At 50.2% G+C, this 13,626-nt stretch overlaps 1 protein-coding gene across 1 annotated transcript in view; it reads right to left on the bottom strand.

Annotated features, from left to right (window-relative positions):
• LOC119094964 (GTP-binding protein Di-Ras2) overlaps nucleotides 1–12,429 on the bottom strand; it is a 29,632-nt gene extending 17,203 nt beyond the window's left edge. Inside the window, exon 1 of the mRNA XM_037217874.1 lies at nucleotides 12,368–12,429. The gene's annotated coding sequence lies outside the window, so the exon portion shown is untranslated. The remainder of the gene's footprint in view (nucleotides 1–12,367) is intronic.
• Between the last annotated feature and the right edge of the window lie 1,197 nt (nucleotides 12,430–13,626).

Below are 13,626 nucleotides of genomic sequence, written 5' to 3'. Positions count from 1 at the left end.
AATGACCCTCGGTCTTCCTCCCCGCCATGAAACAGACGTCCACAGCGTCTCAATGAGGTCGGCGTCCGGCATGTCCATCGCCTAGTGTTTCATCTAGTCCCTCATGGTGACAACCACGTCCCCCCCTCTGACTTTGCGATTCTGTAAGGTGGGTGGTCGGCCACGCCTGACGAGATGATACCCCGGAAACACCAGAAAACGTGACAGTGTGTCCGGCGACAGCCATGTCTCGGATTTCCACGACACGTTCAGGCTTTCATACAGGGGAAGACTATTCACTAGATCTACCTTGGCCACCGGCAACTGAGCATTGATGTGCGCTACCTTTCGTCTCGCATTACCGAGCTGTGGACGCTGTGCAGTGCTTAAGGTTTTCTTCTTCGTTTCAGGCAGCGTAAGGCGTCTTGGGCAGCACAGATCGCAGTGGTGCTTCCCCACCGCATGCTCGCGGTTTTGGAGGCCGGTTAGAGTCGTTTGCTACGCGTTGAAACGGTTGTGTGGATTGGTCGACACGTTTAACGTCCGCCACGTAGGCCGTGGTGTTGGCGTTTGACTGGGCATAAGTTGGGAGCATCCCACCTTTCTTGTGCTTTTCACTTGTTGTTGCATAGGACACGTACGATGCAATCAGTAATGCCAGTTTCCTCGAAATCCTCAATAGATGAGCATTTTAATTTTAAGTAGCCGACCTTGCGGGAGAAATATCTTTTGTCTTCCTGCTTATTACTTTGAGAGTTATGCATCTCACTTCCCTTGCTTTTTTACTACGTGTGTGCTCTGTAATGCTTGCGACACACTTAAGTGTCAAACGTTTGCGCAATAAACGCTACGAAGACTTGAAACATTAGGCTAGGACAAAAATATATGCAAACTATATGATAATGCAAAATATAAGCAAATTCAATGATACGCTATAACATGACTTTGGCTTCTCCCCTAGTAGGGTGACTAACACAGTGATGTTTTCGAGGGACACATGACTTAAACTGACATCCTTTTGTGTCCTGACATTGCTGCGGTTGCACTAACCAGTGATATTATTAAACGTAAGTCGTTTGAAATGTGTCTCAAAGGTGGGACACCTCCTTTACGGAGTGTGTGCAATCACAACTGTTTGCAAAGAAAGTGTGGCATATGGTCAGCACTTTCCACAAGCACATGGCGTAAGTTTGCAAAACCTTCAAGCGCGGATGTCGATTTGTGTTTTTTTAAGTGGGCCACTGCCACCCCGCCAACAAGGAGACTGCCCCCCCCCCCCCCCAGCTTTCTGGTGCCTCAGTAATGCAAGGTATGAAATTGGAAATCAACATCACATACATTGTAAAGAAGATTTCTACTTATTGTTTCACAGGCAAAAGGACAAAGAAAATGAAAACTGCAATGTCATGATCGCTTGAGTTTTCTGTTTTTACTCGGCGTTATCCATAAGTTAATTTCACGATTCATATGTCTTATTGACTTAAGTCCAGTTTTGCGTTACTGTCTGAGTGCTTTGGCCTTAATTAGCGGTGCTGCAAGTTCTTCAGACTGTAGAAAATTGAGTAATCTTGTTTCGAAATCTTATCATAAGACGAAAACAAGCTGGCTGAGATAAGGACCCAAAAACCATGGCTAGGTTATTAGCCGTTTACACTCGGAAGAGCCTTGAAATGTGCTGACCTCCAACTTCGAAGTGAAAACTGGATGGCAAAGTGACCATAGCCAGACGATCGACGCCAGCCCACTAAAGCAATGGCGGCCATCGAACGACGATGACATGCCTAACGCCAGTGCCGATTTGCTGCCTGCACCCTGTCTTGCGGCTATCAGTCAGGAGAAAGGATCCGTGGCAGTCTTTAATAGCCGCGCACATCAACTTGTGCACTTAACTCCCAAAACTGTACATGTTTAATAATTCTGAAGCCGCATGAGATCAGCTTTACTTCGATTACCGGAGCCTGGTTCCGACGATCGACGCAAAAAATTGATAAGGATTACAAACATCAACATCTTCCGCCAAGACAGAACGAGGAAGCGTGTTAGAACCGGGATGTAGTTAACTTTGCGGTTCGGGGTGACTTCAGCGCCATAACACTGAGAAAAAGTTGGTCAAATCCGGAGAAAAACCTTTTATTTAATGTATTTATGATACGATTTTCTGGCTCAGCCTCCGCGTCTATGTTGCTAAATATCCCCTTTGTGGTCCCAGGTAGGATAAGGTGGGGGCCTGCAAGTTACATCGACAAGGCACTTGAGTCAATGGGGGGGGCCCCTGCGTCGGCCTGAGCATCACAGTGCCTGACAAGGTTCCTGTGTTGGCAAGGGAACCCAAATCTGTTAGAATCAGTGTTTGTGGGAGCTCGCAGGGAGTTTGAAATGTCCCACGGCACCAACGACCAAATTCTAGGTTGGAGGGCACAGAGAGCTGACGGTAGGTGCCATTAATGACCCAACCCACAGGTCTGGGCCATATTGTCGGTAATAGGGCCTCTTGCACCGGTGTGGGATACCCTAAGGCAATGTGGGCCTTGTATATGTGGGCAATGTATGTATATGTGGGCAATGTATATATATAGGCCAGACAGCTCAACACCAAACAGTCGGCTCCGTGTCGGTCTGAAACCCGGAGAGGGTCGGGACCCGCAATTTTCATTGCTCGGAGCCCCTGAAAAAATGTGGGCTTTTTTGTCCGTCAGGCCCTCACAGTGCCTAACAGGGACCTATGCCGGCAAGGAGCCTGAGTCGGCAAGGGTAACATTTGCTGGACAGGGGCACGGGCGGGACCCCGAGTGCTAGAGGCCCTCTTGTGTTGGTTGAGGCCGTCTAACAAGGAAAGTGGATTTGAGAGTTAAGGATGAGAGACCAAAAGGAGGCAATGAAAGCCCCAGTGACAGTCGGGAGCCCCAGTACAGAACGGGAAGCTCTCCATCACATTTCAGACAGGGACTCGTTTTGCTGAACTAGAGTCTCTGTGCCAATTATAAGACAACTGTGACGATAAGGGATCTTTGTGCGTCAATAACGGCCCCTGCATGGGCCAAATACCCGGTTCAGGAGGCCCCGGCGTCAGGCAGGCGACCAATGTGTGACTGATCCCACTAAGGGCTTCCGTATCGACCTGGGAATCCTGTCCCCGAGTTGCCAGCATGACAGCTGTCAGGCACTCCAGCAGGTGCTGTAACGGAATAGCCCTTCACTTTACCCTCTGACCGAGAAATAAATATCTGTCCCAGTGTACTATATATATAAATATAATCTGTCCCAGTGTACTACCCACTGGGCCCTAAGGCGTAAATGGTGGGCGCTTTCATTAATTTTTAATAGGACGGGTCAAAACCAGGCCAAAAATGAAAAAGCCGACACAAATGAGGACGTTCGTCTTTATCCGAGTCAACATGTAACACAAATAAGGTAAAAGTGCTTTGTGCCTGCGTGCTCGCAATCCTAGAAGCAAAAACAAAAATCGATGGCCGGCGTTGCAGCTTCCATGAAATCGAGCCGCGTCGGGGTGCGGCTAACACCAGGCAGCGGCGGGGGTGCGGCTAACATCAGACGGCGGCGGGGCGCGGCTAACATCAGACGGCGGCGGGGGTGCGGCTAACACCAGGCAGCGGCGGGGGTGCAGCTAACACCAGGCGGCGGCGGGGGTGCGGTTAACATCAGACGGCGACGGGGGTGCGGCTAACACCAGGCGGCGGCGGGGGTGCGGCTAACACCAGGCGGCGGTGGGGGTGCGGCTAACACCAGGCGGCGGCGGGGGTGCGGTTAACATCAGACGGCGGCGGGGGTGCGCCTAACACCAGGCGGCGGCGGGGGTGCGGCTAACACCAGGCGGCGGCGGGGGTGCGGCTAACACCAGGCGGCGGCGGGGGTGCGGCTAACACCAGGCGGCGGCGGGGGTGCGGTTAACATCAGACGGCGTCGGGGGTGCGGCTAACACCAGGCGGCGGCGGGGGTGCGGTTAACACCAGGCGGCGGCGGGGGTGCGGTTAACACCAGGCGGCGGCGGGGGTGCGGTTAACACCAGGCGGCGGCGGGGGTGCGGTTAACATCAGACGGCGGCGGGGGTGCGGCTAACACCAGGCGGCGGCGGGGGTGCGGTTAACACCAGGCGGCGGCGGGGGTGCGGTTAACATCAGACGGCGGCGGGGGTGCGGCTAACACCAGGCGGCGGTGGGGGTGCGGCTAACACCAGGCGGCGGCGGGGGTGCGGTTAACATCAGACGGCGGCGGGGGTGCGGCTAACACCAGACGGCGTCGGGGGTGAGGCTAACATCAGACGGCGGCGGGGGTGCGGATAACACCAGGCGGCGGCGGGGGTGCGGCTAACACCAGGCGGCGGCGGGGTGCGGCTAACATCAGGCGGCGTCGGGGCGTGCGAGGATAGCCGTCGTGAAATAATGTTTCCGAAAGTCTTTCTAAACCAGTCTGTGCCGCTCAACAATTTGGTTTGGACGTACGCTTCACTGTACAATTTTGAGGACATTCTCAGGGCGGATAAGCAGCAACAGTAGTACGAATATAGAGATTCTACCCTTACTTGTCTTGTTTCACTGCCAAATTCCAGCACTTGTTTGCTGTGCTGTGAATGCTAATGCGTTCTTATTTTAAGTCTACAAATTGCTTAGAGAAATGTGCCCACAGATTATCTTTTAAGCGTGCGAAATGACGTCAAGTGTACGTCAAGTGTACAAGTGTACCTCAAGTGTACAAATGCACTTTTTCAGAAACGAAATAGTTTTGTCCGCTCGCTGGCCATCACCCAATGTTAGCCGCAGGCCAACGCCGTGCGGCCAACAAGGATTGCAACACTGGACATCACGGTTTTTGGTCTAAGGCTTGCTTGCGCACTTCATCAAAAGTATGCGATATAATTATAATACACCCTTGTTCTGGAAACAGATTGTACATTTCCAAAAACACGTGGGCTCGGCACATCAAAACAAACTCAGGGCACCATTTGTATCTACAATCTAACGCCACTATCATTTACGTTCACCATGACCTACGTTCGTTGTCATCTACATTCATCATCATTTACATTCACCATTATCTAAACTCACTGTCATCTACGTTCACAATGTCTCTGCACAATACAGAAAAATTGCGGCAAAACCCCTGAGTGTTATCAAGGAAGAAAGCGTCCAATGAGCAGTTACAAAATAAATAACGACGGCTGTATGTTCTATGAAATTATTTAAGGCCTGGTTTCTTCAGCTAAATGACTTCAAAATGTAACTTATTTTGTTTCTCTGTGCCTTCTGGCTTGATGTTATAAAATGGGTTCGTCTTAAAATAAAACGGAACAGATTGAGTCCCTTGAAATCAAGTGGGTCATATCTGTTGATTTTTTTGGTAGGGGCCTTTCACCCTTCGTCAAACCTGTGCCCCTCCCCGTTACCAAGATTCTGACTGCACAACTGCGTGGCTGGGCTCATTGGGCACCAAGTATGGGTACATCAGTATAATGCGGCCACTGAGGAGCCAGCTCAACTAGCAACGCTTTTACACTCAACCTGCAATGTGCATGATATTGACACTACGGGGCTTTATCTTCCACACATTCTAATTAAAGCGGATTAGAGTCGCTTTCTCTTTAGAGGTGCAAAGGCTTGGGGCAATGTCCCTCAGAAGCACACAAGCTTGCAAGGCGTGTATAATGAAATGAGCGGTGATATGTACTCTTAAGAGGAGGTCGTCTACTTAAACTATGTGGGGAAAGGTTGAGGACCATTTTAGGAAGTCAAGAGTGGATGAGTGGTTATGCTTTGTTTACCTTAACTGAGGGGCATATGTCTTATTAATGAAAACCCGGTTTGCGAGGAGACTGCGACTGAGCGGATTGCGGTAATCACGCATGATGTGAATACCCTTTATTTGTGAATACGTGGATAAATACGCCATGAATTAGCTAATCACATGATGTTAATTCATGCAGCAACCTCTTTTGATATGCAAGATAGAGATGTAGCTTCACCCTCTCAGCCTTACAAAAAAGGTGCGCTTGTAAGAAGCTGATGCAAACTGCTAGGCTTCCGTAAATCTTCCTAAGGCAAACTTACAGGCTTCCTTCCGTAATGCAAACTGTTGGGCTTCGCTCGTATATACATACATACATATATATATATATATATATATATATATATATATATATATATATATACAATAAATGCTTAGAACATACGTGGGTAAAATTCAGAAGTCTTTCGTACCTGTCACCTCCCCGTGACTTCCAAGGCCTTCGCCTCTTATCATTTTGAGAAATCGACACACATGCCCTCATGTGAAATGGGCAAAGGTGTCCTTAAAGGAGTAGGGCAAGCTTTGTAAGCCTTGCAACCGGTAACATCTGTCTCGAGCTGAAAGGGCATGCCACTGCTGGCGCCTAGCTTCTGCTGCGTGCTGTTCGGTTGGCCTGGGTCTGTGATATAGGTGGCAACTATCAGGGCAATCGAGTAGCCGTCCAGGCTGTTGCCCACCAGAGTGATTGATTCGCAGGCTCTTCCTTACAGGGCAATCACTTTCAGTGGGTTGGAGATTTGATCGACTACTCTTGACTGACCTGTAACTATCGAGCTACCATGATGGTCAGGCAGAAGGACAGGGATGAACGCTCAGGCCACTCTCCTGACACCAACGAACCGCCGGTGGCTCAGGTTGGATATTAGTACCGTTTGTCTGCGAGTGTTTCCTGTCGTCACCGAAACACGCAAAGGCAGCTATGGTACCGGTGTGTTTTCTTTGGATAGCAATTGTTGCGAATCGTCTCTACCAAAGCCATCAGCCATCAGTCGCAATCATCTACCACTCCCTATGGAGAGAGCAACGGCTCGCATTCCATTTCAAATGGCCTGTTTTCGACACACCAACTCGATATTTCGTTGTGTGTTAAGGTTGGTGGGCTGTGCCGGTCATAATCGTCCTGCAAGTACATGATGTGCTTACATGCCTACATTTAAGACGCTGTAACGATACCCGGGCAAAACGGCGCGCACAGGCCAGTGCTCCACACCTTCATATTTCGGTTCCCTTGGCCATAACTTCTCAGCACAGACAGCCTGTGGCGTGGCAATCAGCAGGGCAAACTCGGACAAAATGAACGGGGTTCATGCACGCAGAGCATAGAAGTGAACGTAACTCAAAATCGACATCTTCCACAACTAGCATGGTATTGCGTGACTTGTTCCAACATTTCATCTGGAAAATGTTTCACATTAAGATATTAGCATACTGTGGTCAGTACCGCAATGACGAGAAAGTGCATCTTCAGCTTTCATCGACACAGGCAAGATCACAGGTTATGGCCGTTTTTTGGTTCATGCTTTGGTCGGGGACTCAACACTGGCAAGATCTGTATGATGTGAACCCACATTTTGTTGTGTATGTTCGACATATGTCACATGTATATTTGCCTGTGTAGAACCGTGTAGATGCATTTTAGCATGGATAGCTTGCTCAAACGTGTGAACTACCTGGGTCCAGCCCCGAGCCAACGACTAGGCATACGGTTGTAAACGAGCCCTCTGCCATTTGCCTTACCCTGTACTGCCGTGCGCTGGCCATCCTGGGCCGGAATGCGTAAAGCAATCAACGAAACAACGGCTCGTGTTGAAAACAGCGTAGCAAGAACAATGGGCTGTCCAAAAATAAAGACCCACGGTGATGTCGAACCATCTTCTCTAAGACACTAAGACACTCCCTCTTCCAGTTTGCTGAGTCCTCTGGATGTGATTAACCACTATCGTGACATTTAACCAGTGACGGACTCAGCAATGTATACACCGATCAACTAACTCTGCACCCTAGCTTGACGATAGCTCAGCAGTTTATCGACATCATCAAGGATAAGACATAGTTGCCGCTATTCTTGGGGCGAGCCGGCGCCAAAAAAAACTACCAGCGGCGAGAACTGCACACTCCGCCGTACATCTCCCGCTCCCTAACATATGCGACGGGTGGCGGGGCGGCTGTCTGCCGCGGGCCCACCGGTGGTCCGCACGACACGTGGCGAGGACCAGCACGGTGACCCCTGACCCCACCAACTTCCCGTGATCCGCCCATGCCTCCAACGCTCGCGAATCGGGGCCACCGGTCCCAATGAAATGGAGTGGAACTTCGCGGCCGCAGGTGTAGCTCTCATCAGGGCATTGTCGAGAGATTTCTCCCTGGGCCTTCCGTTTCCACTAGCTCGGACGTCACTTCCGTGTGGGCGACGACGGGTTCTCGGGGCGCCGCGAGATGCCTTCAGACATCGGCCTGTGCGAGCCGCAGTCTGACTGTGCCGGACTCGGCCTCATGCTGAGTTATTGCTAAACGTGGGGTTCATTCAGTTGGTTAGATATATGGAGTGAACTTGTCTGTGCGACGGAGAAAGTCACTGTCATGTTGCAAAGCGACAATGGGGTTGGTGAGGGACAGGCCGATCGGGACTACTATGTTGACTCGTATCGCCGATAGAGTTCAGGGCCGTACGGTGGGGATGTTCATACGGTTCCTATATCCCATTTTGCGCACCCATGTGCTTTTGGAGACCCATGAGCCATGAAACCCATACGACTCATGTTCCCCATCCACTTTTGGAGACCCATGGCATGATGATGAGCGTAGTCACATGCGCTGATGCTTGTCGGAGCTGGTTGGTGGATAGATAACACTCGGCAATTACGGAAATCATTTTGGCAGTTCAGACGAGTAGCGTGGCTCGGCAGGGGCAAGTCGATCTTAGATATTTTATTTGGATCAAACACTAAGTATTGACCGCGTCCGACTTCAAAAACGTCCCTAGGTTTTCTGACAATTTTATCCATTGTATTGCCGTGCGCCTCATTCCATGTGAGAGTCTTACAATCGCTTCTGATTTTGGAATCCAGGGTAAAGCAGCTTGACGAAACCTGACAACTGTGTAAGCATCATCTTAGGAGTACTTAGCTTGATGACGGCTAAGATCGATGCACGATTTAAAACGCTCAAATCGCACAGGAGTGTTCTTCGAATAACAGAAGGGCTCCATTACCTGTTTTGTATGATTTACGGTGAACAGTGCCAGTGGATGGTGACCTGACCTATGTGAGGGGCACACACAGAGTTAAGTGGTCGTTAAGGGCACACACGTAGCCAGGACATGCCACAGCTAGGGGTCCAAGCGACCATACTACCGAACTAACCCAAATTTGTCGGTAGTAGCTACCACATGGAGGCAGACAGTAAAACCGACTGCTTGCGCTTGCGCCAGCTGAGAGAGTTAACGTAAAGACCACGGTGTGATGCTGCCAACACCAGTCTTTCAAACCGCAGCTCATTGTCGATTCCATCAGCTGAAGAGAGAGCTCAAGTAAGAGAAGGATCCTGTGATTTCCTCTCGAGAAGAAAAAAGCTCAACACAGGCGTTGAGGCGGAGATGTTCTCAACGTCCGCGTTCAGATCTTAAAGCGCATTTGAGCAGGTGAATCCGATCGTCCTCGACCGACCTGAGATCTCTTCCGAAGACCTGTATGGCATTTGAACAGAGCTTTACAGCCTTTGTGGAGTGTGCTCGTTCGTTTAGCTTTCAGACCTCTGCAAGTCGCATCACTAACAATATGCGCAAAGCATAACAGTTTCCTCCTCGGTGTGCTCGCTCTGTGGTCTACGGAGGAGTGATGGTCATTACACACCGACAGTTCTTGGGCCGGACTGTCAAACCAAGCCATGCATACTGCCTCCTATTCGGACATCTTTTCCAGTTCCAACTGTCACCTCCGTCCCCGGGGCCATCTATGGATACAGCGAACACCAACAGTGCAAAGTAGCGTAAAATCCAACTGCGCCGAGCTGTGAACGCCACCGCGTTCATCGGATCCCGTGAACAGGCAGCCATCGGCCAACCTCTGCGGAAGTCGGCTGGGGCTGAATTCCGAGGAACTCTATCAAGCCTCAATATTCTGGACGTCTTGCTACCTGGCGTCTAGGCTGAAACTCGTAGGCCGAGATTTCTCCTGCCTTGCGCTCGTGCTGTTACAGTTTCTGACTTGCCTTTTACTTAGCTGGTGGTCGAGGCAAGTGAGTATGCTGTGGTTGATAACGGTGTGTACACCATAGCTGGCAGCACGCGATCTATGTTCGTCGTGCATACATGCTAACGTCTGCTAAACGAATGACATTGCACTGCAGCGCTCCTGCGCTTCTGCGCTTCTGCTGCTGCGACATTGCAGCGCCTGTTTGGGCACATAACTTCGCGGACGCGAGGGAGCGTCTGCAGTTGCTCAGTTTGGTGACATATATTACTTGAACTCCCCAAGTGAGGGGGGGGGGGGGGGTGGAAGGGCATCTCTTCTGAGATTCGGACGGGTGTCACTGACGGAGGCTCTCCTCTGAGATTCGGACGGGTGTCACTTACGGAGGCGTCAGAGATGACGCTCCCTTCGTCGGGTCATTGCGAGCTGGACAGGGGCCGATGTCGGACGGGTCAGAGGACATACAGGTCGGACTGATCACGGGTCGAGGAAGGTCGGAGACCCTCATCACGCTTCGTCCTCAATGCCCGCAGCGCCTCGTATATCCGGGACAAACTTCGTGCACCAGGCACGAGTGGACGTAAATTTCACCTGGCAGACGCCCCCCCCCCTCCTCCCCCCTCTCTCCCACGCAGAAGCGGTGTTCCTACGCGAGCTAATTCTCAGCAGAGGACTTCTAGGCGCACGTGGTCTTGTGACACCGCTATCCATTTTCCCTCATCCCACATCTCTGAAATGATCGCGGTTGGGCAAAACGGGTTTAATCAAACCAAACCAAACAGATCCCATCAACCATTGTGGACTGGTTGGAGGTCGGGTAAACGCATCCCCCGGGGAAACAAGGGAATCCCCAAAACATCTTTGCGCATGCCTAATCAGCATCGTATGCCGCTCGCTTCAGACTTGTATCTACTGTGCCGACATTTGTCGCTGGTGCTTGTCCATGAACAGAAATGCCGGACAGCATTGTGATTCGAGGCATGGCTATGTTAGGGTCAAATGACCTTTATGACCCCTCCGTCAAATTACCTTTTTAGCATATAAAGGTCAAGTGACGTTTACATACGAGAAAAAAACAGTATTGTGATAAATGCGATAAATAATGCACACCATAGATATCTGGTAGACCCATTTTGTGTCACCCAGTGCCAAACGGCAGTTTTTATGTGCCGTAAGCCGTCGGACACGATTCGCGGTTGGGCGGATGCAAATATGCTAGTGACTGCTATAATAATATGATAGTATATACTATGTATATGCAAATATGCTAGTGACTAACATTTTTCCACGCATCACCTCAGCACTGTATTGCTGAATTTAACAGATACGATATCGTGTCTAATCTGCGTCTGATTACATAACATGAGTGGCACAGATGGACAGTAAGGACTGGTAGTCTTGCTCACCATATTACGTCTACTGTAGTCTAGAGTAAACACGATGGCACTTGTGTGTGCTTCTCTGTTCTGTTGCTGCCAAAGTTGTGCGTTAAACCAAGTGATCTCGCTTCATGCTTGCCATACCAGCTTTCATGGTCTTAAATTGAGAGGTAGTGTGAATTGTTTTTGTTAAGTGTGGTCTTTCAGGCACTTTAATTTTTTGATGCCTCATCCTGCCTTCAAGTTATCCGTAGCAACATATTTACTGTATTACAGCGAATCATATGCCTATGCCCCATTCAGTAAAGACCTTGACATCACAGATCGAACCCTCGTGAACTATTTGCCCTTTGGCGGCCAAACGGGTGGACGGCTCCAAAAAGGATATAATACTTCTTATTAATCTACATGTAACTTTACATGTTCGGTAACAACTTCAGGTCAATCAGACACTAAAAACAGCCCCCGAAGCCGATGCCTATTGGAGCTCGAATGCCACCTCATTGCCAAGATCATGCGGATCTCACCACGGCGAAGGGGAAATAATAGTGAGGGGTGCAGAGAGGGTTGCCAGCAACGAAAGAAAAGAGGTTACTCAACCTTTCGCAGAAGGTTATGGCATGTTAAAGAAAACCATGCGGGGGCCCACAAGAATGAGAAGGAAGCTCGCTTCAGTGCCAGCTCTATACTGATCTGTGTTAACTCTGCATCAGCAAAACAGTGCAACGTCCGCAGCATTATGCGTGGCGTGGGAGCAAAGAACTGAAGCCACCGTTGTATAAATGGCAATGTTTCATTAATCCGCATCGGATCCTACCGTAATGCTTTCATGGGGTGATCGTTAATGCTCGCTGAAATGTCTACTTGAAATTAAAAAAGGAAAATGTGCATTCGGAGTCTCGAATCCCTTTAAACTGGACCGAAAGGAGACACAGATGTGAGAAAAGCTTGTTTCCCAGCGCTGAGTAGGGTAGTCATCCGCCACCACGTGCCCGCAATCACCCTTCAAAAGCCTACCTTGCGAAGGCTGTTGACGGCCTCGTTCACACCAGGACCGAAGCGGGTCACCTCTCGTCGAGGGCGACTTGGCGGCGAGCTGTCTGAGATCGGGCGAGGCGTCCTGGAGCGCGCTGTCGGGACGAGTGCAGCGCGCCGTCCGAGCACCACGGTCGTACCTGGGGGGGGGGGGGGGGGGGGGCGGCGCGCGCCGTCCGGTTACGTATTCGGCGGATCGTGCTGCGTGCGGAGGGGGAGGAGGACGGGGCGCTGGTACGCAGAAGAGGTTTGTCCGCGCACGGCAGAGGCCAGAGTTTCGAGAAACTGGATGCGCTCGGTGAGGTTCCGCGCGTCACCGCGGAAGTGTTGCGGCAAACATATCGACCAACAGGGGTGTTTATGGCATCCGCTGTGCCTGACGCTACTCTTATGCAAAAACGCGTGCAAACATTACTTATACGCGATGCTGCGTCTACTACAAAACTCAAACATTGCATGAGTTCTACATGCCTAAACCTATACTGCAAAAACGGATCCTCGCCGTTGGTTCTACAGCAAATATTTATGCAGATTTTCTGGTATGCGATAATACCTTTCCTTTGAAAACCTATGCGTGTCATCCGTGCTACCCGACAAAGCTTGCACCGCAAAAAATGTATATCCACCACTACCTCTACAGCAAAGACTTATGCAGCTTTTACTTATTCGACATGCGAAATTGCCTCTACCGGAACGAGTAATATGTGACACTGGTGTGGCACAACAAACCATAAAAAGGATACGGAGAAAGAAATACGGATACTAACTACTAGCTTGTCAAATAAACAAGCCGTCCGGAAAGTGACAAGCTAAAAGCTTGTAGAGATTACGACCATTGGCTAAACATACCAACATTTCACAGGGGCTTGCTGCTGCAATACAATAGACGTACTTGTGCGTGCAGAGCCAGTGCAAAGGTCCCCCTGGTACTGGCCTTTTCAAAGCAAGGAATTGTCTTGCAGCTTGTACTAAATAGCTAGGATCGTTCTTGTTCTTGCTGCGTTCGTACATTGGTAGTAATCCTGTCCGTGGCTTCTGCTAAAATACGTTTTGTGCTCTTTTTTTTTGGGGGGGGGAATGGTAATGCAGTCCATGCATGGTCTCATAGTATGTGTGGGTACACCAAGAATGGTATGGCAAAGCGTTCCAGACCCTCATCTGTTTCAAACTTCTCAACAGGCACCTTAAGGAATTGCGAATATTACACCGCGTTTATCGTCAGGCAGGGCCAGAGACTCAGC

The sequence above is a fragment of the Pollicipes pollicipes genome, unplaced genomic scaffold (genome assembly GCF_011947565.3).
Source record: "Pollicipes pollicipes isolate AB1234 unplaced genomic scaffold, Ppol_2.1 Scaffold_4219;HRSCAF=4965_pilon_pilon_pilon, whole genome shotgun sequence".
Taxonomy (NCBI): Eukaryota; Metazoa; Arthropoda; class Thecostraca; order Pollicipedomorpha; family Pollicipedidae; genus Pollicipes; species Pollicipes pollicipes.
The sequence above is the reverse complement of the archived record's forward strand: the minus strand, read 5'-3'. Positions and strand labels throughout refer to the sequence as shown.